The following is a 23,986-nucleotide window of genomic DNA, read 5'->3' as shown; positions in this document are numbered from 1 at the left end:
TGCTGTTTTGGTTACTGTAACCTTGTAGTATAGTTTGAAGTCAGGTAGCGTGATGCCTCCAGCTTTGTTCTTTTGGCTTAGGATTGGCTTGGTGATGCGGGCTCTTTTTTGGTTCCATATGAACTTTAAAGTAGTTTTTTCCAATTCTGTGAAGAAAGACATTGGTAGCTTGATGGGGATGGCATTGAATCTATAAATTACCTTGGGCAGTATGGCCATTTTCACGATATTGATTCTTCCTACCCATGAGCATGGAATGTTCTTCCATTTGTTTGTATCCTCTTTTATTTCCTTGAGCAGTGGTTTATAGTTCTCCTTGAAGAGATCCTTCACGTCCCCTGTAAGTTGGATTCCTAGGTATTTTATTCTCTTTGAAGCAATTGTGAATGGGAGTTCGCTCATGATTTGGCTCTCTGTTTGTCTGTTATTGATGTATAAGAATGCTTGTGACTTTTGTACCTTGATTTTGTATCCTGAGACTTTGCTGAAGTTGCTTATCAGCTTAAGGAGATTTTGGGCTGAGACAATGGGGTTTTCTAGATATACAATCATGTCGTCTGCAAACAGGGACAATTTGACTTCCTCTTTTCCTAATTGAATACCCTTTATTTCCTTCTCCTGCCTGATTGCCCTGGCCAGAACTTCCAACACTAGGTTGAATAGGAGTGATGAGAGAGGGCATCCCTGTCTTGTGCCAGTTTTCAAAGGGAATGCTTCCAGTTTTTGCCCATTCAGTATGATATTGGCTGTGGGTTTGTCATAGATAGCTCTTATTATTTTGAGATACATCCCATCAATACCTAATTTATTGAGAGTTTTTAGCATGAAGAGTTGTTGAATTTTGTCAAAGGTCTTTTCTGCATCTATTGAGATAATCCTGTGGTTTTTGTCTTTGGTTCTGTTTATATGCTGGATTACATTTATTGATTTGCGTATATTGAACCAGCCTTGCATCCCAGGGGTGAAGCCCACTTGATCATGGTGGATAAGCTTTTTGATGTGCTGCTGGATTCGATTTGCAGTATTTTATTGAGGATTTTTGCATCAATGTTCATCAAGGATATTTGTCTAAAATTCTGTTTTTTGGTTCCAAAAAAGAGATTTATTTTTTTTAATTTATACTTTAATAAGACTATCATAACAGTATGTGATTGAAAATCACTACATTAAATCAATCAATAGGAGAAACAAAACAAAACTAAAAACCCTTAAGCGAAATAGTAACTATGATTTTACGGAAAAAAAAAAGTTTAAAACTTAATAACTTCTGATGACAAATATTTCTTCAGAAAGATTGTGGAAGTTTCTGAGGCTAATCTAAAGAATATAAAAGATGTCTGACTTTTTATAAATGTGCTTACAGAACTTTATAAGGGCTTAAAAAATACAAAACGTAAAAATTGAAAACTATTAACAAAGGATCAATACAAACTAGTTTTATTCCGTTTTATGAAAATTAGCACTGAAGCACTGGGCTTTAATATTTTAAATGTAAATGTGGTAATAACTCAGTTTATAAAGTATGATAGGAATTATTGTCCACAAACTATTTAGTCTGAGCTTCTGAAGACGATTGTAGCAGCATGTTTACAAAATAACTTCAGTTTTGAAGATAAAGTAATTAATGAAATGAGATATTAGGTTGAAAATTAAATTAATTCCTCAGAAGAAGTATATTTTAACAAATAGGATCTTAAAACTATTAGAGCAATAAATTGCCTCAGATAATTTTAATCAAACTTTAATAATATTTCAATACAAATCAAATCATTCTGATTACATTTATGTTAAAGGATGCATGACATATGCATGCTTGCATAATTTCCTAATTTGGAAGGCTTTGTGTGTTGCAAAGGCACTTGAAAAATAAAAGCCTATACTCATTCATTTGAGAATATTTTATTCTGCCTGATCTCTCTTAATTTCTATATCTCAGTTCACAGAAGTCTCAATCTCCCGAGAAGAGCAAAAGGATTCAAAACTATTAATAACTAACTCATGAATATCTACCACTTATGTGAAATAAATCAATAGGGATAATAAATTAATACTTCAATGCATGTCGTTATACAAATATTTATTTATGTTATAAATAATATTCCCATAGTTGACTCAAAACTATCCACAGTGAATATTTTCTCTCTTAATTATGTTTACCTTTGCTATTCTTTTGAATTCATATATAGTTAAATTATCTTTGAGGCATCCCAGAGAACTAAACTTGTTAGCAAAATTTCTATGAAAATTTGTTTGGTGACGTGTGATTTAAGTGGCATGGGAATTTTATTCAATTGGATCTAAATATGAGCAAATGGCTCTAAAAAAAATCCCTTTACTTGAATTACAATATTATTTGGAAAGCTAGTTAATTTTTATATTTAATTAAAACACTCACATGGCATTTGATTAATAGTTCAGGACATACATTGAAATATACTACATAAAATAATTGATCAATATCAATAAATTGCTTGGTTGTGAAGGATGCTTCTCTGTTAAATTCTAAAGAAATAAGTTAATACTGAAACTCTACTCTGTGAAACCTTCATCATGTGGTTGCCTTGGGGCATCTAAATCTAAGTTGCATGAGAGCAGGGACTTGTCTGTCATGTTCTTTGATATATTCCAATTACTTGGAAAAGTGGCTGTAAAGAAATAAATAAATCTCTTCCTCAGAAGACATTCAGTGTACAGGCCATCCATGTCTTCCAACCCCCGGGTGTCACACAAGGTCATAAACTTGATTCTGATCATATTTCTTTAGTCTGTACCAATGAATTTGATCATTGAAGTAAACGTTAAAAAACGGAATTTCAAAATTAAATATTTAATGTTTACACATTTCTTTAAAGGAAATGTGATCAATAAAAAAGTTGTAGAATAATAAAATGTCTAAATTTTGAATAAACAAAATCACAATTAAAAATATGTGCATGTGTGTGTGAGTGTGTGAGTATGTGTATGTATTTAAAGAAAGCAGCTGGGTTGTCTGATGAAAGTATGCACTTTGAAAGAACAAAGTATGATGGAGACACTAGAAATAAGATAAAATACAAAATATCAAAATAAAATTATTTTTCAGAATTATTAAGTTTAGAATATGAAACGTCAAGAACTAAGCACAACATTTTTTCTGAGTTCTGCTTGAAACATAAAAGAAAACTAAGAAATGGATAGGTCTAGTGGATAATCTATATGTTAAGAGATGGCAGAGAAGGAAAAAATGTGCTTTTCTATTTAGTTTCTAAGTTTTTCTAATTATGAAGATAATCTTCAACCTGAAAGAATAAAACAATAGGTTTGGAAGTACAACTCATGGTTATGGAGGAGTTGGTAAGAGTTCACCACAAGTCTTCAAATAAATCAGGTCCCTAGCTGAGATGAGTTAGATTGAGGTGCAAAGGTTTGCAAAAGTGACTTCAGGTCTAGATACCACTAGTATTTGAAGAATCATGGAAATAAGAACTTTGACAAAAGATTTAAGATAGACAAATATCATGCTTTTTCAAATAAAAAAATTGTAAAGTCCAGATATAATTGCTAAGATTTATATCAGTCACAAATTTATATTTTTTTAATTTGTATTAAATTATTTAGATAGTTTGTAACATTAACTAGTGAATAAAGTATAACCAGATTCTAAATATCATTCATTCAAGCTATAAAGAAAATTACTTATTTTTCTTTAGGGTTTTTGATTAAAAAAATGTAGATGTTTCATATAAACATACTATATTAAATTTGCTGGTAAGGTTTTGCCTAAAAATAAATAGCTATTATGAATATTTGAAGGTTGGTAGTCATAGATTTATTAAAAAGACATTACCTAATGACAATAGAAAAACTGAAATCAAGGGCTCTGTATTTGGCCCTATCTTAATCTATAGTTTAATCAAGTACTTAGATCAAGATATAAAATGCAAGTATATCACAATATTAAATTTGAAATAATAGCTAATATGTTGAATGATGGAATCAATGGCAGCAAGGTTGAAAATGACTGCTGGACTAGACTTTAGCTCAATGAATAGAGACATGTTTATCTTTGTACAAGTCTCTTTTTTAAGATTAGACAAAAATTTATTTAACAAGGAAAGGGATAATATATGTCTATTATCTTCACATGGATGAAGAACTATCTTGTAATTATTACTTAGGGATCAAAATAGCCTATTTATAAAATGATAAAGTTAACAATTTTATTAATAGTAAGGTTCACACGACAAAGGTAACATTTCCACAGTTATTTTTTATTTTATTTTTATTTTTTTTAAGACGGAGTTTTGCTCTTGTTGCCCAGGCTGGAGTGCAATGGCCAGATCTTGGCTCACTGCAGCTTCTGCCTCCTGGGTTCAAGCAATTCTTCTGCTTCAGCCTCATGAGTAGCTGGGATTACAGGCGCCTGCCACCACACCCGGCCAATCTGTTGTATTTTTAATGGAGACGGGAGTTTCATCATTTTGGCCAGGCTGGTCTTGAACTCCAGACCTCAGGTGATCCACCCACCTTGGCCTCCCAAAGTGCTGGGATTACAGGCGTGAGTGACTGCACCCAGTCCAGCAGTTCTTAACGCAATTTAACATAGAGTCACAGTATGGCATTCAGCTGGAAGCATTTATTGTAAAGGAAAATAACATACTGAGAAGATTGAAAAACTGTTGAGTAACAAGAAGGCAAGTAACAAGAGAAAATATTAAACAGAAAGAAATACACAGCCAACAAGTATATTAAAAAGTTCTCAACAGCACTAATCATTAGAGAAATACAAATCAAAACTATGATGAGATACCATCTCACATCAGTCAAAATGGCTATTATTAAAAAGTCAAAACATAACAGATGCAGACGAGGTTGTGAAGAAAAGGGAATGCTTATACACTGCTGATGGGAGTGTAAATTAATTCGGCCATTGTGGAAAGCAGTTGGGTGGTTTCTCAAAGAGCTCACAACTACTATTTGACCCAGTAATCCCATTATTAGGTATATACCCAAAGGAATATAAATCATTCTACAATAAAGATACATGCATGCCTACGTTCATTGCAGCACTATTCACAATAACAAAGACATGGAATCAACTTAAATGCCCATCAACGGTGGACTGGATAAAGAAAATGTGGTACATATATACCATGGAATACTATGCAGCCATGAAAAGGAACAAGATCACGTTCTTTGCAGCAATATGGATGGAGCTGGAGGCCATTGACCCAAGTGAACTAACATAGGAACAGAAACCCAAACACTGCATGTTCTCACTTGTAAGTAGGAGCTAAACATTGAGTACGTGTGGACATAAATAAGGAAACAACAGACACCAGGGCCTACTTGAGGGTTGAGATGGGAAGGAGGCTGAGGATCAGAAAACTACCTATTGGGTCCCATGCTTATCACCTGTGCGACAAAATTGTCTCAGCACCCAACGTCCATGACACAGAATTTACCTTATAACAAACCTGCACATGTACCCCTGAACCTAAAATTTATTTAAAAAAGATAAACAAATGAACTTGAAATATCTAGTCCAGAGAATCAGAGATATCTGGTGAAGTATGAGTTCAAACAAGGGAAATCTAGATTTACATTTTTAAAATTGGAAATCCTTTCTTATCTTGTAATATATGCCCATCTAGAGGAAGAGTAGGGATAAATATGCAAGTAGCAGAAAAAGGCAGAATGAATTATAAGTCATAAAGAAGAAGATTGCTGCAAAGTGAGTGGAAAGAACATGAAGTTGTGATAGTGATCCTGGTTGATAAACACAAATCATGAAGTAATAGAAATTAAGTTAAATGGTTATTAGTAAATATGAATAAATTATGTTATGAATAATCTTCTAGATGAAAAAAGCACAGAGAAAACAGAGATGGGAAAGTAAGAAGCTTGCTTAGGATACAGAAAATGGTTCAAATTGATTACAGTTTTGCTAACAAAAGGTAGTAATCAAAAACATCTACTTTATTTTATTTAGAGAGGTGATATGATTTAACCTATGCTTCATAAAACATAATCTGGCAGTAGTGTTCAAGACGAAATAAGAGCCTATTACAATGAAGTGTGCGGCAAGACAATAGTACTAGGAATGGTAGTCAAAGACATCACAAGGTAGAGTTAACAGAACTCAGCAACTAAATGACTAAAAATGAAGGCAGTTCAATAATGTACTATTATATTCAAAAAGAGGACAGAGGCCGGGCGCGGTGGCTCACGCCTGTAATCCCAGCACTTTGGGAGGCCGAGGCGGGCACATCACGAGGTCAGGAGATTGAGACCACCCTGGCTAACAAGGTGAAACCCCGTCTCTACTAAAAATACAAAAAATTAGCCAGGGGCGTGGTGGTGGGCGCCTGTAGTCCCAGCTACTCGGGAGGCTGAGGCAGGAGAATGGCGTGAATCTTGGGAGGCAGAGCTTGCAATGAGCGGAGATCCAGCAGCCTGGGCGACAGAGCAAGACTCCGTCTCAAAAAAAAAAAAAAAAAAAAAAAAAAGGAGGACAGAGGGTCAGCGACGCTGCATGGAGAAAGAGTGGTATTATTAATAGAAATAGGGTAGAAGAAGGGGCCAAGAGGTGAAACAGGAAGCATAATGACACTTTTGCACACACCAAGTCTGCAGCACCTCTCACATATTAGAGAAGTATCTGTATATCCCAAGGAGTATTTCAATTCACACCGACTTCTGTCATCACTTAGTTTACTTCATGTAGCTATGGTTCACTTCATACAATATGCATTTTTCTAAATCAACATATGTACATTTTTAAAAATTACATGTTAATAAGCTTTAGGAAAATTTTCCCAATCTTTATTTTAGTGTCATTACCTTTCATTGTATTTTATTTTTAATTTTTATTTATTTATTTTTTTGAGAGGAGTCTCGCTCTGTCTCCCAGGCTGGAGTGCAGTGGCGCGATCTCGGCTCCCTGCAAGCTCCGCCTCCCGGGTTCACGCCATTCTCCTGCCTCAGCCTCCGGAGTAGCTGGGACTACAGGCGCCCGCCACCAAGCCTGGCTAATTTTTTGTATTTTTAGTAGAGACGGGGTTTCACCGTGTTAGCCAGGATGGTCTCGATCTCCTGACCTCGTGATCCGCCCACCTCAGCCTCCCAAAGTGCTGGGATTACAGGCGTGAGCCAGCGCGCCCGGCCTTTAATTTGTTTTTATAGGTTTAGGGGATACAAGTGCAGTTTTGATACATGGATATTTCCTGGAGGGGTAAAGTCTGGGTTTCTAGTGTATCCATCATCCAAACAGTATACATTGTACCAAGTCAGTAATTTCTCATTCCTCATCCCTCTCCCAACCTCCTACCTTTTCAAGATTCCATTGTTTATTATTCCAGTCTCCGTGTTGATATGTACCCATTATTTAGTTTCCACCTATAAGTGCTAACATGCAGTATTTGATATTATATTATATATATCATATTATATTCTATGTTATATCATACTATATATAATGTTATATATTATGTCTAAAGTTTTATATAATGTTATATTATATTATATATAATGTTATATATTATATATTATATTATATATAATGTTATATATATCATATTATATATCATCTTATATATAATATATAATATATATTTACATATTATATATTATACATATTATATATCATATATTATATATTATACATATTATATATCATATATATCATATATATTATATATCATATATATCATATATATTATATATCATATTATATATAATGTTATATATAATAATATGTTTTATATATACGTAACATTTTCTTTATTCAATCATCTGTTGATGGACACTTAGGTTGATTTCATATGTTTGTTACTGCAAATAGTGCTGCAATAAACATATGCGTGAAAGTATCTTTTTGATATAATGATTTCTTTCGGGTAGACACCCAGTAGTGGGATTGCTGTATTGAACTGTAGGTCTACATTTAGCTCCTTTAGAAATCTCCATGCTGTTTTCCATATATTTTGTACTAATTTATGTTACCAGCAGCGTGTAAGTGCACCCTTTCCACCACATTTTTGCCAACCTGTATTATTTTTAGCTTTTTAATAATAGCTATTATAACTGGTCTAAGATGTTATATTATTGTGGTTTTATTTTGCATTTCTCTAGTGATAAGTGATGGTGAGCATTTTTCAAATGCTTGTTGGCCATTTGTATGTCTTCTTTTGGAAACTGTGCCTTCATATCCCTTGCCCACTTTTAAATGGGATTATTTGTTTTTCTCTTGTTGAGTTGTTTGAGGTCCTTGTAGATTCTGGATATTAGTCCTTTGTCAGATGCATATTTTAGAAATATTTTCTTCCATTCTATAGGTTGTCTGTTCACACTGTTGATTATTTCTTTTGCCTTGCAGAAGATTTTTAGTTTGAGTCCCATTTGTCCGTTTTTGGTTTTGGGGGTTGTTTTGTTTTGTTTCTGAGATGGAGTCTCACTCTGTTGCCCAGACTGGAGTGCAGTGACAAGATCTTGGCTCACTGCAAACTCCGCCTCCCTGGTTCAAGAGATTCTCCTGCCTCAGCCTCCTGAGTAGCTGGGATTATAGGCGCAGGCCACCATGCCTGGCTAATTTTGTATTTTTTTAGTAGAGACAGAGTTTTGCCATGTTGGCCAGACTGGTCTTAATATCCTGACCTCAAGTGATCTGCCTGCTTCAGCCTCCCAAAGTGTTGGGATGACAGGCATGAGCCACCATGCAAGGCCTGATTTGTTCATTTTTTTTATTGTTGCATTTACATTTGAAGTTTTAGTTATTGATGTTTTGTCTAGGCCAATGTAAAGAAGAGTTTTTCCTATAAAGAACTTTTATAGATTTTTCTATGAAAGATTTTATAATTTCAGGTCTTACATTTGTCTTTAACCCATCTTGAGTTAATTTTGTATATGGTAGGCGATATTGGCCCAGTTTCATTCTTCTGGATATGGCTATCCAATCCTTCGAGCGCCATTTATAGAATAGTTTGTCTTTTCCAAAGTGTATGTTTTTGTCAACTTTTTCAAAGGTCAATTGGCTGTAGGTATGTGGCGTTATTTCTGGATTCTCTGTTCTGTTCCATTGATCTGTATGTGTATTTTTATACCAGTGAGATACTGCTTTGCTTACCATTGCCTTGTAATATCATTTGAAGTCTGATAATGTAGTGCTTCCAGCTTTGTTCCTTTTTCTTAGTATTGTTTTGGTTATTCGGACTTTTTTGGTTTCATATAAATGTTGGGATTGTTTTTGCTAATTCTGTGAAAATTGACATTGGTATTTTGATAGGATTTGCATTACACGTCTAGATTGCTTTGGACAGTATGTTCATTTTAATGATATTGTTTCTTTCAATCCATGAGCATGGGATGTTTTTTCATTTGTTTGTGTCATCTATAATTTGTTTCATCAGTGTTTTGTAGTTTTCCTTGTAGAAATCTTTCACCTCCTTGATTAAATGTATTTCTGGGTATTTTATTTTGTGTAGTAATGATAAATAGTGGTTACTTCTTGATTTGGTTCTCGGCTTGATTACTATTGGTCTATAAAAATGCTACTGATTTTGTACATGTATTTTGTATTCTGAAACATTGCTGAATTCATTAATCAAATTTAAGAGTCTTTTGGAGAAGTCTTCCAGATTTTGTAGGTATAAGTTCATATTATCAGCAAATAAAAATAATTTGACTTCCTCATTTCCAATGTGGTTGTATTTTCTTCTTTTTATCTTGCCAATTGCTCTGGCTAAGATTTCCAATACTATGTTACATAGGACTGATGAGAGAGGGCATCCTTGTCTTGTTCCAGTTCTTAAAGGAAATGCTTTTAGCTTTTCCCTCTTCAGTATGACATTAGCTGTGAGTTTCTTACTTATTCTCTTCTTATTTTGAGGTATGCTTTTTCTATGCCTAACTTGATGAGAGTTTTTATCACGAAGGGGTGCTGAATGGCAGTAAACGCCTCTTCTGCATGTATTGAGATGATCATATTTTTCTTTTAATTTTAATTCTGACACCAAGTCAGATCCAGAACTGGGTAGGGTCCAGGAGACTCCCTGAGTCCTGGATTGCCCAGCTTCTCAGTGGAAATGTACACCACAGAGAAAGTCTCTCTCCCTTTCCACACGCTGAAGACTGACAGTTTTTTGGCAGAGCTGCAGCCTGGGCTGTTGCCCACAGCTCCTTTAAAAGTATATAAAGTTTCTGGCTGGGAGCGGTGGCTCACACCTGTAATCCCAGCACTTTGGGAGGCCACGGCGGATGGATCACGATGTCACATTTTTTTTTTAATCAAGCTCCTGTGTTCCTTCTTGGATAAAAATTCACAGTATGAATCTCTACACACTATTTTGCTCTTTCTAAGTGGGTGAGGCATGAAAACAGAGCCTTCAATATGCCATCTTGGGAGAAAAAAACAAAAAAAATTTTGATGTATAACATACATACATAAAAAGAGTATAAATTCATGCATATATAGTTTGATGAATTTATAATAAATAAACTAATATGTGTAACCAGCACCAAGATCCAGAAATCAAATATCTTCATCACCACAGAAGGCTCCCTTGAACTGGTTTAAAAACTCCTCTCCTGAGGTGATAATTGGTCTATCCTAATTTCTAACAGCCTGCTTTTGCATGTTATATAAATGAACTAATACAGTATTTACCCTTTAATGTCTTTCTGCTGCTCAGATTTATAATATTTATTTATATCTTTTGTATAGTTGAAGCATCTTTATTCTTATTACATATAATAGTTTACTTTCTGAGTATATCACAATTTATGTATCCAATCTACTCTTGATGGACATTTGATAGACATTTGGAAAGCTTCTAGATTTTGTGTTACTAATTATGCTGCTATTAATATTCTTATACATGGCATTTAGTGAGTGGGGTGTAGGGGTATGTGTGTGTGTGTGTGTGCGTACACAATGCATATCTATTGAGTATGTACTTTATAACTAGAGGAGGAGTTACTCGGTCAAAATTATGCATATGTTTGGTTTTAGCAGATAGTGGCAGCTTTCCAAAGTGGTTGTACCATTTATATTCCCACTAGCATTATTAGAGAGTTCTGTTTGCTCCATAGTCTCACCAACACTTGAAATTGTCAGAGGCTCATATTTTAGCTATTTCTGGTGGTGATTTTAATTATGTATCCTTGATGACAAATAAATGTGAGCATTTTATTCAGAATTGGCATTTCTGAGAAAAAAAATTAAAAAAACAAAAAAATAGGCATTTTAAATATATTTACTGAACAGTTACATATTCCATTTTATAAAGTGTCTATATAAATCATTGGCCTATTTTTCTACAGGTTTTTCTTTTTATCTAAGATTTGTGTTACTTCTCAATATATTCTAAGTATGAGTCTGTTACCAGATATATGTATTGCAAATATCTTCCCCCATTCTGTGGTTTTCATTTCATTTATTTTCTTGTGTCTTTTGAACAGACATTCTTCACAATAATGTTAGTCAATTAAAACATTTTTCTTTCCTTGTGGTTTGCATTGTTTTATATTCTGTTAAAAAATATACTCCAGGTCGTGAAATTGTCTTCTCATAATGTCTTCCATGGACTTTATCATTTACCTTTTACATTTAGAGCAGCAATTCACGCATAACTTGTTTTCTGAATGGTGTGTAGAAACAGTCAATATTGTTTTTAAAAATGCGAATACCTCAAAAAAACAGTCATTTGTGAAAAGAGTATATTTTCTATATTGTGCTGTGGTGTCACCTTTATCAATCATCTGGTGTCTGTATATACGTAGAACTCCTTTTCAAATCTATTTTGTTTTACTGATCTATTTTTTATCTTTGTGCCAAGACCATGTTGTTTAATTACTATTACTTTGATAGACGGCAATATCAGTCTTTCAATTTTATTCTTCAAGAATGCCTTGATGTTTCCTGGACATTTGCATTTTTGTATAAATGTTAGAATTAGCTTATCAATTTACATACACATAAACACACTCACATTCCAACTGATATTCTGATTGAAATTACATTGACTCTATAGAATTGATATTTTTACAACACTAAGTCTATCTATTAACATATTATTACATTTCTAAAGATATTATTTAATTTCTTTAGATAAGCAGTAAAGTTTAAATTTATTTAAATAAACTGTCTTATATATTACATTTTGTTAGCTTTGTTCCTAGATATTTTCCTGATTTTTAAAATAAACTGCTTGGTACAGTAAATATAAAAAAAATTGTCATTCAATTATTTTATAGTATTAGATTTTGTATTTTGTATTTACTCAAGGTAGTGCTCAGTGAGCTGCTACTGTAGATTTTTCTTCAGTTTTCATTTCTTGTTTTTAGAAGCTCTTCTTCCTTTGTAGATGTCTTTGGTTCCTTGATATTCTTTTTAGGATTACAAAGGGTTATGAATGCTACTATTCTCATTATACAGTTGGAATGCAGAATTCACTAAATGCCATGCTATTAGAAAATCCCTTAGGTAAGCAGTTTCTGTCACAGTAGTCACCCTCAGGAGTGACAATGATGAAGTAAGCCACCTGTATGTGTGTGGCAAGGTCATGACAGATAACCTTTGTGTTTTCTTTCCCCGTCAAGCTGTAGCAGCTGTTTGCATAGATAACAGTGACCAGTAGTAATAATACATTCTAGCAAATTCCTTTTTAAATATTAATGCCAGGAAGTAAATAACTTAATAACATATAAATAAAAAATGATGAATGCTATGAGTAATGCCAAAAGTTTCATAGCAATGAATGTTATCTGTTTGATACCTAGCTCTCCCTGAATTATCCATCATGAAAACAAGGAGTATGAACACAGAGTAAGACAACATGGGAGAGTAGAAGAGAGAAAATCAAATAAGGAATCTCAAATGCAGCCTCTCCCTTGCCTCCCAACCATTGTGAACACAAATCTCAATAAACATTGTGGTGAATAAGGCGAGTACATTTAATTAATTTTAGTCAAGCAGGCAAGCACAGCTTTTGTTTTGTTTTGTTTTAGATATTGAGGGCTCTCTATACAGAAAACAATTGTTCAAGGGATAACTGATTTATAATAATCCCTCAGTGTGCTCATGAAGAATATACAGTGATATAAGTATAGCTAGAAGGATGTGAATTTCTCACTACTATAAAAAGGATTGGTTTAAACTGGGAACAGTTACAAGCAAACTGTTTGGGCTTAGGGAAGATCAAATGTTATGGAACAGAATTCACTTATTCATTCTTTGATTTATTTTTTCTTGGTTTCCAATATTAATCTAGTACCTAGTCAATGTGAACAGAAAGGGAAAGGAAAAAAGGAAAGAAAGACACAAAGGAAATATGTTTCTCGTCCTCAAGGAATTTCCATTTAGTGGGCATTAAACATTCTGATTTATAAACAGTGAGTTGACATTGAGTACAAATATTATCTTCCTAAAATAAGCTATTGGTTAATAACAGTGACTATATGAGAGCCTGATGTGTCAATTACAGTGGTTAAGATTTGAAAGGATATACTTAGTTGGCATGAAAAAAATCTAGGAACTTTTCAGTGTAACTGAGGATTCACTGAAAGTGCTCATTTCTGATATTCTGGAGACAGTGTTATTGAACATTGGCTTTACAAAATTTCAAGTGGCAAAATGTAATTTCAGAAAACACAGAGTGTCTGGTTAATGGAGGCATGCACCCTTTTTATGCAATTGTTTAACTGCAAATGATCCAGAGGCTGAGTAAGGCAGATTATGTTCCTAGATCTATTCAGGGTCCTCAGAGAGGCCCATCTATGAAAATATATATTTGCTATTATTTTTATTAAATATAATTGGGAAGCTAGGGTCTGAAAGAAAATATACAATTGTTTTTTGAGAAAGGATAATATTATAAAATCAGATAGAAAACAGTCTGAATTGTAAACTTTAGGTATTCCTTCTTGTATTTCCACTTTGAAATGAAAGGGAGAAAAGTGTAGTTAAGGGCACATTTATTCCTTTGTGCCCTTTCTACATATTGCTGCTTATCTGTAACATTACTTCATAAGCTCATGAAGTTGTTGCTTTATGACATGTTATTGAGCTCTTGACCTATACTTTGAGTAACTTTATTTTCTAAGTTATAACCTAGCCAAACTATATATATATATCAGAATAATACTGTTAAAATTCAATAAACCGGGGATGATTTTCATATTTCAATTTAAAATATGTGAAGCTAGAAGAAGATAATACTTCAATCATAGTTCAGAAAGCAAAATCCAACACTTTTCAAGTAATTGCTCTAAAATTCCTCTCAACTGATCAGTTCTCCATAATCAGCAGATTTTTTTATTCCTTCTTATTTTCAAGAACATCACATTAAAAATATTTATGAAAATATTTATGAAAAGAAGAACAGAAAGTCCAAGAGAGGAAAATGGAAACCAGCAGAAGGCTCTACACATTACACTTCCACTACAAAACTATAGGCAGTTTCTGAAGGAAATAAGAAAAGATAACAAGTATTTACCCTTAACCATGTGCCCTTTATTCTGCTTGACAAATGTTTATTTTGAGCAGCAAGTACACTGAACAATTAGTAATGAAGGCTCATGGTATGAAAACCATAACATAAGATTCAGGATAAAATATATATACCTGAAATCAAACAATTTCTAGTTGTAGTATTCACATCAGTATATTTGCATTTTAAATGTTATGATCTAGTAAATAAATTCTAGCTGCTAATTGTGAGATGCGTGATAAGAAAAATTGCCACATTGATGGCCTTCTCTTAAATTAATATGTAAAGCACTTTACTAAACTACGGTTCTCAATTGTTGAAGTAAGTAGACTTTTTTCCTTTTTCTAAAACATCTCAACTTAGCCAAACTATACACACACACACACACACACACACACACATATGTATACGTATATGTATGTATGTATATATGTGTATATATATATGTTTTAGAAAACTTTTACAAAAAGAAAAGAGCCTATATAAAAATTTATTTCAACATTTTATAATTTTTCACTGAGTAAAATATATTTTAATATAATCTTTGTGAGTTTACAGTTTAAGATATTCTCTAGAATTTCACTGCATAGTTAACATAGTAAAACATGTGGGCCATTCATTCCTATATTCATTTTATAATCAATGATGTCACGAAGAATCTATTCTTAAGGAACTGTTGCTTTCCTATTTCTCTATAGATAGTAAACTTCTCTTCCTAGTGGCTTAAAAATCTTTGAATAAGTTGAGCTAATGTTCTGTTAACTCTTAACCATTGTTTTCTACCCCGATAGGCTTTTCTATAACCAGACTTTCAGAGAAGTGACCTACTATTAAGCAGAGGTTCTGTTTGTCTAATTTGTTTTTTTATGAGAACAGAAGGCAAGTGTGAAGCAAAAGCAAGTATTTATTTGGATAAGATGGGTATAAAGTACATTTGATTTTATAGAGAGAAAGAGACAGAGAGAGAGAATAAATAAATAAATTTAAATAAATAAATAAATAAATAAACTGGCTTGATGTAATGTTAACCTCTAAGCCATTAGTAATCTATAACCCATATAAATCATCCTCAATATCCAAATATATATGGAAAAAATCGAGTATGTCTTTTCATGCCAACATTACTCTTCAGTACACACTTCAGTGATTAATTTTTCATTTTTCTCTTTACACTCTTCTAGCATATAAATACAAAGAACTTAAAAAATAATATTAACTTGACATTATAAATGGTTTTTTGTCTTCTTATTGTTAGGCTTCATAGCTTCATTAACCTTTTCTCCCAAACACTGTTATTTATATTAAGTTTATACTTTCATTCTGCAAAAAGAGTAACATAAAACTAAATTTCATAAGAAAATGAGACACAATATCTATTTCAAACAAATATTCCTTTCGTATGAAAAAGCTGGATGGATGATGTATGTGACATAAAGAGACAGCAAAAGCTTTGCTGGCTGCAGTGGGACAAATGAGAGGAATGATGGTGTTACCAATGGGCATTCACTGGGGTGACACTGACCTGTGTAAGTCCTCCGCTTTCTTCCATTCAATACAACATATGTTTGATCGAAGGATTTTTCTCGGGTAGGCCTTAACAGTTACTTCATTAATGATCCCAGTTTCAACCAGTGACCCAGAAATGAAACACTGCATTTCACAAAACTGCTGGAGAACACCATAAACAAGACTTAAAAAATGTCATGTCCTTGAAAACATGAAATCTAATATGCTGGCATATGTCTTTTACTCAAAATAGAATTCAAAAATAAAATGTTCCATGGGCCACAGAAGCCAGGCTAAGTCTGTGTTTAAAAAGAAATACAAATCTCTCCTCTGTAAGTCAAACATCAGAAAATCTGAAATGTGAAGCTACTGTGGTACAAGATCAACCCTACAGTTTCTTTCATATACCAGTTGTACCATTTCAATATTATTTATAACTCTGAGGAGACTACACCAGTTATTTCATGATTTTTGGAAGGTATTGATTTCAGAAGAGAATGAAGATTTTTTCAACACACAAAAGCCATTAAACCTATTTTGTCACTAACTAATAGCCTAAATGATCATCTTTAATTCAAACAATAATTATGCTGACCCCATTCTTAAGAAAAAAAACCTTGCTTAGGAATTTATATGTTTAAATAAAATATTAAGGCTTCTTTGATTCTCACAAAATGAAGCACAAATGTAAATCTAACAGATAATCAATTTAAATACAGTATATATGAAAACTGAATTTCATATCAACCTGCATAGACATTTTCTTGACTATTTATATATAAAATGATTTTAGATCATAATAAGGTTATACTTGTTTACCCAAACATCATAAAGATCTCTCTCTCTCTCTCTTTCTCTCTCTCTCTCTCTACCTACCTACCTATCTACCTACCTACCTACCTAACCTACCTACCTTACTATCTATCCTGATGTAATAGTGGGGATGTAAAAGACTTAATTCTGTGATTGCTGATCATTTAGCACCAGTGACTGCTAAGTAACTTCCACTGAAGTGTTCTCCAAAACGCCCACAACTTTGCATTCACACCAGCAAAACATGTTCCAGTTATACTGCATTCCCACCTGCATTTGGTATTGTCAGATTTTAATTTTAAGCATTCTAAATGGCATATAAAGTAAACTCAGTGGGTTTCATTTTGTATTTCCCTAATGACTAATGATGTTGAGCTTTTTTTGTTTGGACTAATTTCTCATGTGCACGTGTTCTTTGATAAACTACCCGTTCAATCTTTTGTCTATCTATTTCTAGTTAGTTACTATTATAATTTACTGTTGATCATTTTTAAGGTATTCAATAAATATGTCTTTTACCAGATATATTATTTGCGAATATTTTCTCCTATGTTGTGTTTGGCCTCCCTAATCTCTAAACAATGTCTTTCAATATCCGATTTGTCATTTTTTTCTTATGAATTTTTTTTGATATTTTATCAAGGTAATACTTAAACTAAGGTAACAATAGTTTTTTTAATATATTTTATTTTATAAATTTTATAGTTTGGGGGTTTAAATTTCAGTCTATAGTGAATTTTTATTTTGATTTTGTATCTGCTGTGTAGTGTTGATTGAGGTTCATGTTTTTGCACATGGATAGCCAGTTGATCCAGTGGCATTTGCAGAAAAAAAAAACAAAACTATGCTTAATGCATTGAATTGGCTTTGCACCATTGTTTGCAAACAAGTAATGACATACATATCTATCCCAGGATCCTCTTTTTATTTCCAATGATCTATATATCTATTCTTTTGCCTATACCACGAGTCACCAATTTTTTTTTTTTTTTCAGTAAAGGGCCAAATAGTACATATTTTAGGATTTCCAAGTTTCATATTTTTCTTTGTATTTTTACTTTCCCAATCTTTAAAAATATTTGTAAAGGGCAGGGCATGGGTGGCTCATGCCTGTAATCCCTTTGGGAGGCCAAGGCGGGCAGATCACGAAGTTGTGAGATCGAGACTATCCTGGCTAACAGGGTGAGACCCTGTCTCTACCAAAAATACAAAAAAATTAGCCAGGCATGGTGGTGGGCGCCTGTAGTCCAGCTACTCAGGAGGCTGAGGCAGGAGAATGGCTTAAACCCAGGAGGTGGAGCTTGCAGTGAGCAGAGATCGTGCCACTGCACTCCAGCCTGGTGGACAGAGGGAGACTCCATCTCAAGAAAAAAAAATGTAAAAAATAGGCTCACAGTTCATACAAATAGAGACTATGAGCAGAACTTGACCTGTGGGATATATGTTGCATTCCCTTAGCCTATACCACACTGTCTTGATTAGTATAGCTTTTCAAAAATTGCTGAAATTAAATAGTGTGAGTTTTTCAATTTTGTTGTCTTATGTTGACTTTTTTTGGCTATAATAGTTTTTTTATTTTTATTTTTTGCTTCTCTATATACATTTTAGAATTAGCCTGTTAGTTTCTATAAAATTTCCTTAGGAGATTTTGAGATTTTGATTGAATTGCATTAATCTTTAGTTTGGTGAAAATTAAAATCTTAATAATATTGATTTTTTTCAATTTGTGACTACAAATTATCTCTGATTTATTAGATTCTTTTGTTTTTCTTCATCAATGGATTGTACAATTTTCAATATACAGATGTTGAACATAGTTATTAGATTCATACCTATTTTATGGCTTTGATACTATTATGAATTATAAGGTTTTTTAAAATTCAAATGTCCAATTGTTCATTGTCAATAAAGAAAAACCACAATATTTCTCTGAATTTTAAAATTATATCCTATGAACTTTCTAAACTCACTCAGTTCTAGAAGTTTTATTGTAGTTCTTTTGGACTTTTATGTAGATAGTGTCATCAGTAAATAAACTAGTTTTATTTCTTCCTTTCATTTTTTTTTTTCTCTTTTGTGTGGTCTTGCACTGGCTAGGACTTCAAGTACAGTATTCTGTAAGAGTGGTGGGAGTGAGAGCTGTTAATATGTTTCTGATCTCAGGAGAGAACTTACTCTGAATTTAATCATTAAGTATAACGTTGGTTGTAGTAGTGGTAGTTTCTGCTGCTGTCGCTGATCTTTTACCAGATTGAGGAATTTTTCTTCTTTTTGTATATAGCTGACATTTTATCATGACTATTTGTTGAAGTTTATCAAATATTTTTTCTTCGAGTATTTTTCTTCTTCAGTCTGTTGAATTATATTGATGGATCTTCAACTGCTGAACCAGGTTGGAATAAATACCACCCAGAAAATGACTGACTAGAGATGTCAGATGCCAGTTCTCAGAGAGAAAAACCAAAGTTGGTTCTTGCACATGGATATTCATAACTTGAACAGAGCATGAAGGGGAAAGTGCTGGAGCCTAGCAGAGTCTCATGGGATGAACCTGGGGCACAGTAAAAGCACAAGCAAGAGGCCCTTAGAGTCTGGTTAGGATCCCCGAGGAACTATCATTTGGTAGAAAGGGCAGGTGAGAGTGCTTCGGTTTCCCTCACACTTGCAGCTGACCTCAGGTATCCAAACTGTTGGAAAGCTCCTCTGCCCACATGAACCCAAACAGTGGTGTGGGTAGCGATTTGGGAACTTCTTAAGAACATTACACCAGACCACCAACTCCCGCAGAATCTCTGGCCCTTCCTCCTGACCCAAGAGGTGATGGCAGGTGCCAAATTGGGGTCACAGCCATTGGGGGGCACTGCGTCCTGCACAGAGAACCTGAGCCCTTGCGTCTCCACATCACCAGAGCCCCTGCAGACATTCCCTAGCCTCTGCCACACAGGGCTGGGGGATCCAGGAGAACTGAGGGGTACCCAGTGGTCTAGGTCTCCTCTTGGGACTACTGCTTCTAAGGGAAGGGAGAATGCAGAGCACCAAGGAAACACCACTTGAGACAAAGAACACATGGTCTCCAGGGAGGGGAGTGAGACAGCTTCATGTCTCCAAGTCTTTCCCAAGTTCCTTATCGTCACAGAGACACTATCTCTAGCTTTCAAGTGTATCAAGAAAAGATCCTTGCCATAACCTTGTCTCCCAAGGCTAAGACTCTTCAAAAATACCAGGAAATCCATGGCAAATTGTCTCTCAACAATTTTGATCGTTTTTGTTTTTATTTTCTTTAGATGGAAGACAAAATCATAAACATTCTATGTCCTAATTTAAGCAACTAATTGTGTACTGTTCTCTTGTCTTGCTTTATGTATCTGCTTCCATTTTTTTAATGTCCTTTCCATTAAAATATTTTCTTATTTCCCTTATGATTTCTCTTGGATGCAACTATGAGTAATGTATTGTTTAAATTTCTAATTATTTTAGGATTTTCCATATTTTCTGTTATTAATTTTTGACACTTGATTGCATTATAATAAAGAAATATACATTATATAATTTCAGTTCTTTAAATTTGTAAAGTTTTTTTTCTGGCCCCATATATCCTCTATCTTGGTGATTACTTTCATGTGCATTTAACAAGAAAGTACATTCTCTTGAGTATTCCATAAATGCATATGAGTGTTCCACAAATGTCAATTAGGTCAAGTTGGTTGATAGTGTTGTTCAAGTCTTCTTATACTTATTAGTTTTCTGTTTAGTTTTTCAATCAGTTCTTGAGAAAGGATTGTTGAAGTCTCCAACTGTAATCGTGAGGTATCCATTGTCTTATCCTTAACTGATTTTGCTTCACATTTTGAAGCTCTATTCTTAAGAGCACATTCTTTTAACATCATGGTAGTTTTAAACATTATGTGATATCTCTACTCTTAATTTTTTATTAGGTAATATCTCTGCTCTTGGAAATTGTTAAATCTGCTTTGACTGATATTAATATTCCATTCCAGTAAAATTTATCTGCGTAATTGGATTACTATTTATGGCTTTTTTCTTATTTTTAAGCAGCTGTCCTGATTTTACAACATACATCTTCAGTTATAACTGACTACCTTCAATACTATTATGCTGTTATATGTGTAGTGTTAGTAACTTACAAAAATGTAGCCCCAATATGTCTCTTCCATTCTCTGTGCTGTTATTTTTATGAAATTCATTGCTGCTATTTTCCTTTAGACAGCGAATTCTCTTTTAAACTGTTTACATGAAGAAAAATTACTTTGTCTGTGTTTATTCAAATCCACATTCTCTTTTGTATATGTGCAGATCTATGGCTTTGCCTAGTGACACATTTGTTCTATCTGTGGAATTGTCGTTACTGTTTCTTCTGGTGAAAACCTACTAGCAAAGAATTCTCCCAGTCTGTCTAAAAGATATCTTCACTTTTTCTTTATTGTCAAAAAAATATTTTCACTGACTATATGATTTAGAGATGACTTAAATTTTAATTTTATCAGGTTGATGATGGCAGTCCATTTTCTTGTATACATACTTTCTGACAAGAAGTATCTTGTAACTCTTATTCCTTATATGTTGCGTTTTTCCCTCCCTCTGGCTGCTTTCAAGAGTTTCTCTTTATCTCTTTATCTTTGCTTTCAGCATTTTGACTATAATATGTCCAGTTTTTTGTTGTGTTTCGTTTCTCTAGTTTATCCTGCTTTGTTTTCTCTGAATTTGTCGGAACGTCAGTATGATGATTGCCATTAGTTTTGAAAATTAGTCATTTGTTTGTTTGTTTCGAGATGGAGTCTCACTCCATCTCCCAGCCTGGAGTGCAGTGGCACAATCTCTGCTTACTGCAACCTCTGCCCACGGAGTCCAAGCAATTCTCCTGTCTCAGCCTCCGGAGTACCTGAGATTACAGGAGTGTACCACCACACCCGGCTAATTTTTGTATTTTTAACAGAGATGGGATTTCACCATGTTGACCAGGCTGGTCTTGAACTCCTAAGCTCAAGTGATCCACTCCCACTTGGCCTCCCAAAGTGCTGGGATTATAGGTGTAAACCACCGCACCCGACCTGGTTAGTCCTTTTCTTGTCAAAATATTTCTTTGGTCACTGTCACTCTGTTGTCTCTTTCTTAAATCCCAATAATATGTATGTTAGGCCATTTAATATTTTCCCACAGCTCTTGCATACTTTGTTCCTTTTCTTCCTTCTGTCCTTCCTTCCTTCCTTTTTTCTGTATGTCTTTCAGTTTGGGTGGTCTGCATAGATGTGTCTTCAAAGTTCACTGATTCTTTCCTCAGCTATGCAATAATGATGGTATAGAAGGGATTCCTTATCTCTGTTACTATTTTTTTCCTTTTTAGAATTTCTGTTTGCTTCTTATAGTTCTTATCTATCTGCCAAAACGTCCTATTATTCATGCTTGTTGCCCACCTTTATCATTAAAACACTTGAGAGATTAATTATATGGACTGGTTTGCAGATAAGATTTTTCTCAATATCTTCTCTACTTTCAATTTTTGGTCTTCCCTTTGTTGCTGTGCCTCAAAGCTTCTCTTTCTGTCCAGGCTCTAACTTCTTCTCCAGCCGTACACTACCATTATTTGTTAGCCTAGTGGTGGGAGGAGATGGTGGGGAAAAAAGTATTCTCTGCTTTCTGGGTCCCCAATCCTAGCTATGTGGTGTTTCCCTGGTTTCAGGAGATGGGCCTTCCCAATGATCCTGATATTCCTTCGCCTTTGCTTTCTTTCCAATGTTCTGGGCCAAGAATAGTTTCCTTCCCCTTCCCCAGAAGTAGAAGATTTTTGTTTGTTTGGCTGTTTTTGATTTTCTTCTCCCAGCAGCAGATCTTCACTTGTGCCCTGAGAGCGAAAAGTTTTGCTCTTCTAATTCCAAAACATTTAAGGTTTTGTTCTATAAGGTAGGAGGATCCAGCTGAAGTTTCATGCTTTTCCAGAATGGCTGTTGCTCCTGTGGTCCATGTACTATCAGGGACACTTTTTTTGTTTGTTTTGTCTCTTACCCTGGCTGCAGTCTTTATTTTGAGCACCCAAAGATTTATATGGGGAAGAGTGTACCAGTGGGTATAATAAGTTCTCTTTGTGTCTGCATTTTCCAGGGTTTCTGTGTTCTCAGACTCACCTACACTTGGCTTTTAACAATTTGCTAAGACTTTTTAGATAACAATGCTATTCTTCTTAATAGCATTTATGGTACCCAACACCTACCCTATGCTATGTTCCTTGGAGGCACTTATCTTTCTTTAGCATATAGACTTGTGAGTTATTCTTCATCCAGGTCTTTCACTGATTCAAAATAATATTGCTTTTATAAATTATATAGCTTTTTCTTGTGATAAGTGCAGGAGCAATGTGTTTTCCAGTATTTTATTTTCTAAGTCAGATACCTGATACATTTGAAAAGCTTGAATTATATTTGAATTGAATTTTATGTGATTTTAATATAGAAAGCAAGAAATCTTAAAAAGCATCATTTTATATACAAACTTTATTATAAAAATGTAAAACAATATTTTATATATACACATATTTAAAATTATTATTACTTAATGAGATGGAGGCTCACTATGTTGCCCAGGCTGGTCTTGAATTCTTGGGATCAAACAATTCTCCCACATCAGCCTCCTGAGTAGCTAGGATTACAGGTGTGCAACATTACACCTAACATTTTATATACTATTTATTATATCTATATAATATATTACACATTTTATAATACTTTATATTATATCTATAAATGATTCTAAGAACCAGAGTATATTATTTTACCTGTGTCCCAAAGATTATTTTCATATATGATATCACAAATATTGGTTGCATCCAGATTCTGTTGAGTCTCCAAATGGAATATTACAATTTCTGCAGTGTAGTAAATCACTGCAACAGGTGAGTGGCTGCCAGAATGAATGTTTAAAGGGAACTTTATATCAAATTACTGAGTATATATGCTTTTACTTGTTTCAGGTTTAAAATATAGAGAAGTTAAAACACATAAATAAAATCCCGTATAAGTCAGGATGGCATAAGTGGACTTCCAGTGGTTAAGGTCTTGCATTGTCTAAAACAGCACTGTACAATAGAAAATTATACAAAGATGAAAATGAAATAATCAGATAATGAAATAATCAACGTGATAGCAAATTTCCATGAAATATATGTGTGTGTAAATATGTTTATGTGTTTT

This window comes from Pongo pygmaeus, chromosome 3, assembly GCF_028885625.2.
Source record: "Pongo pygmaeus isolate AG05252 chromosome 3, NHGRI_mPonPyg2-v2.0_pri, whole genome shotgun sequence".
Taxonomy (NCBI): Eukaryota; Metazoa; Chordata; class Mammalia; order Primates; family Hominidae; genus Pongo; species Pongo pygmaeus.
This window is presented reverse-complemented; position numbering follows the sequence as displayed.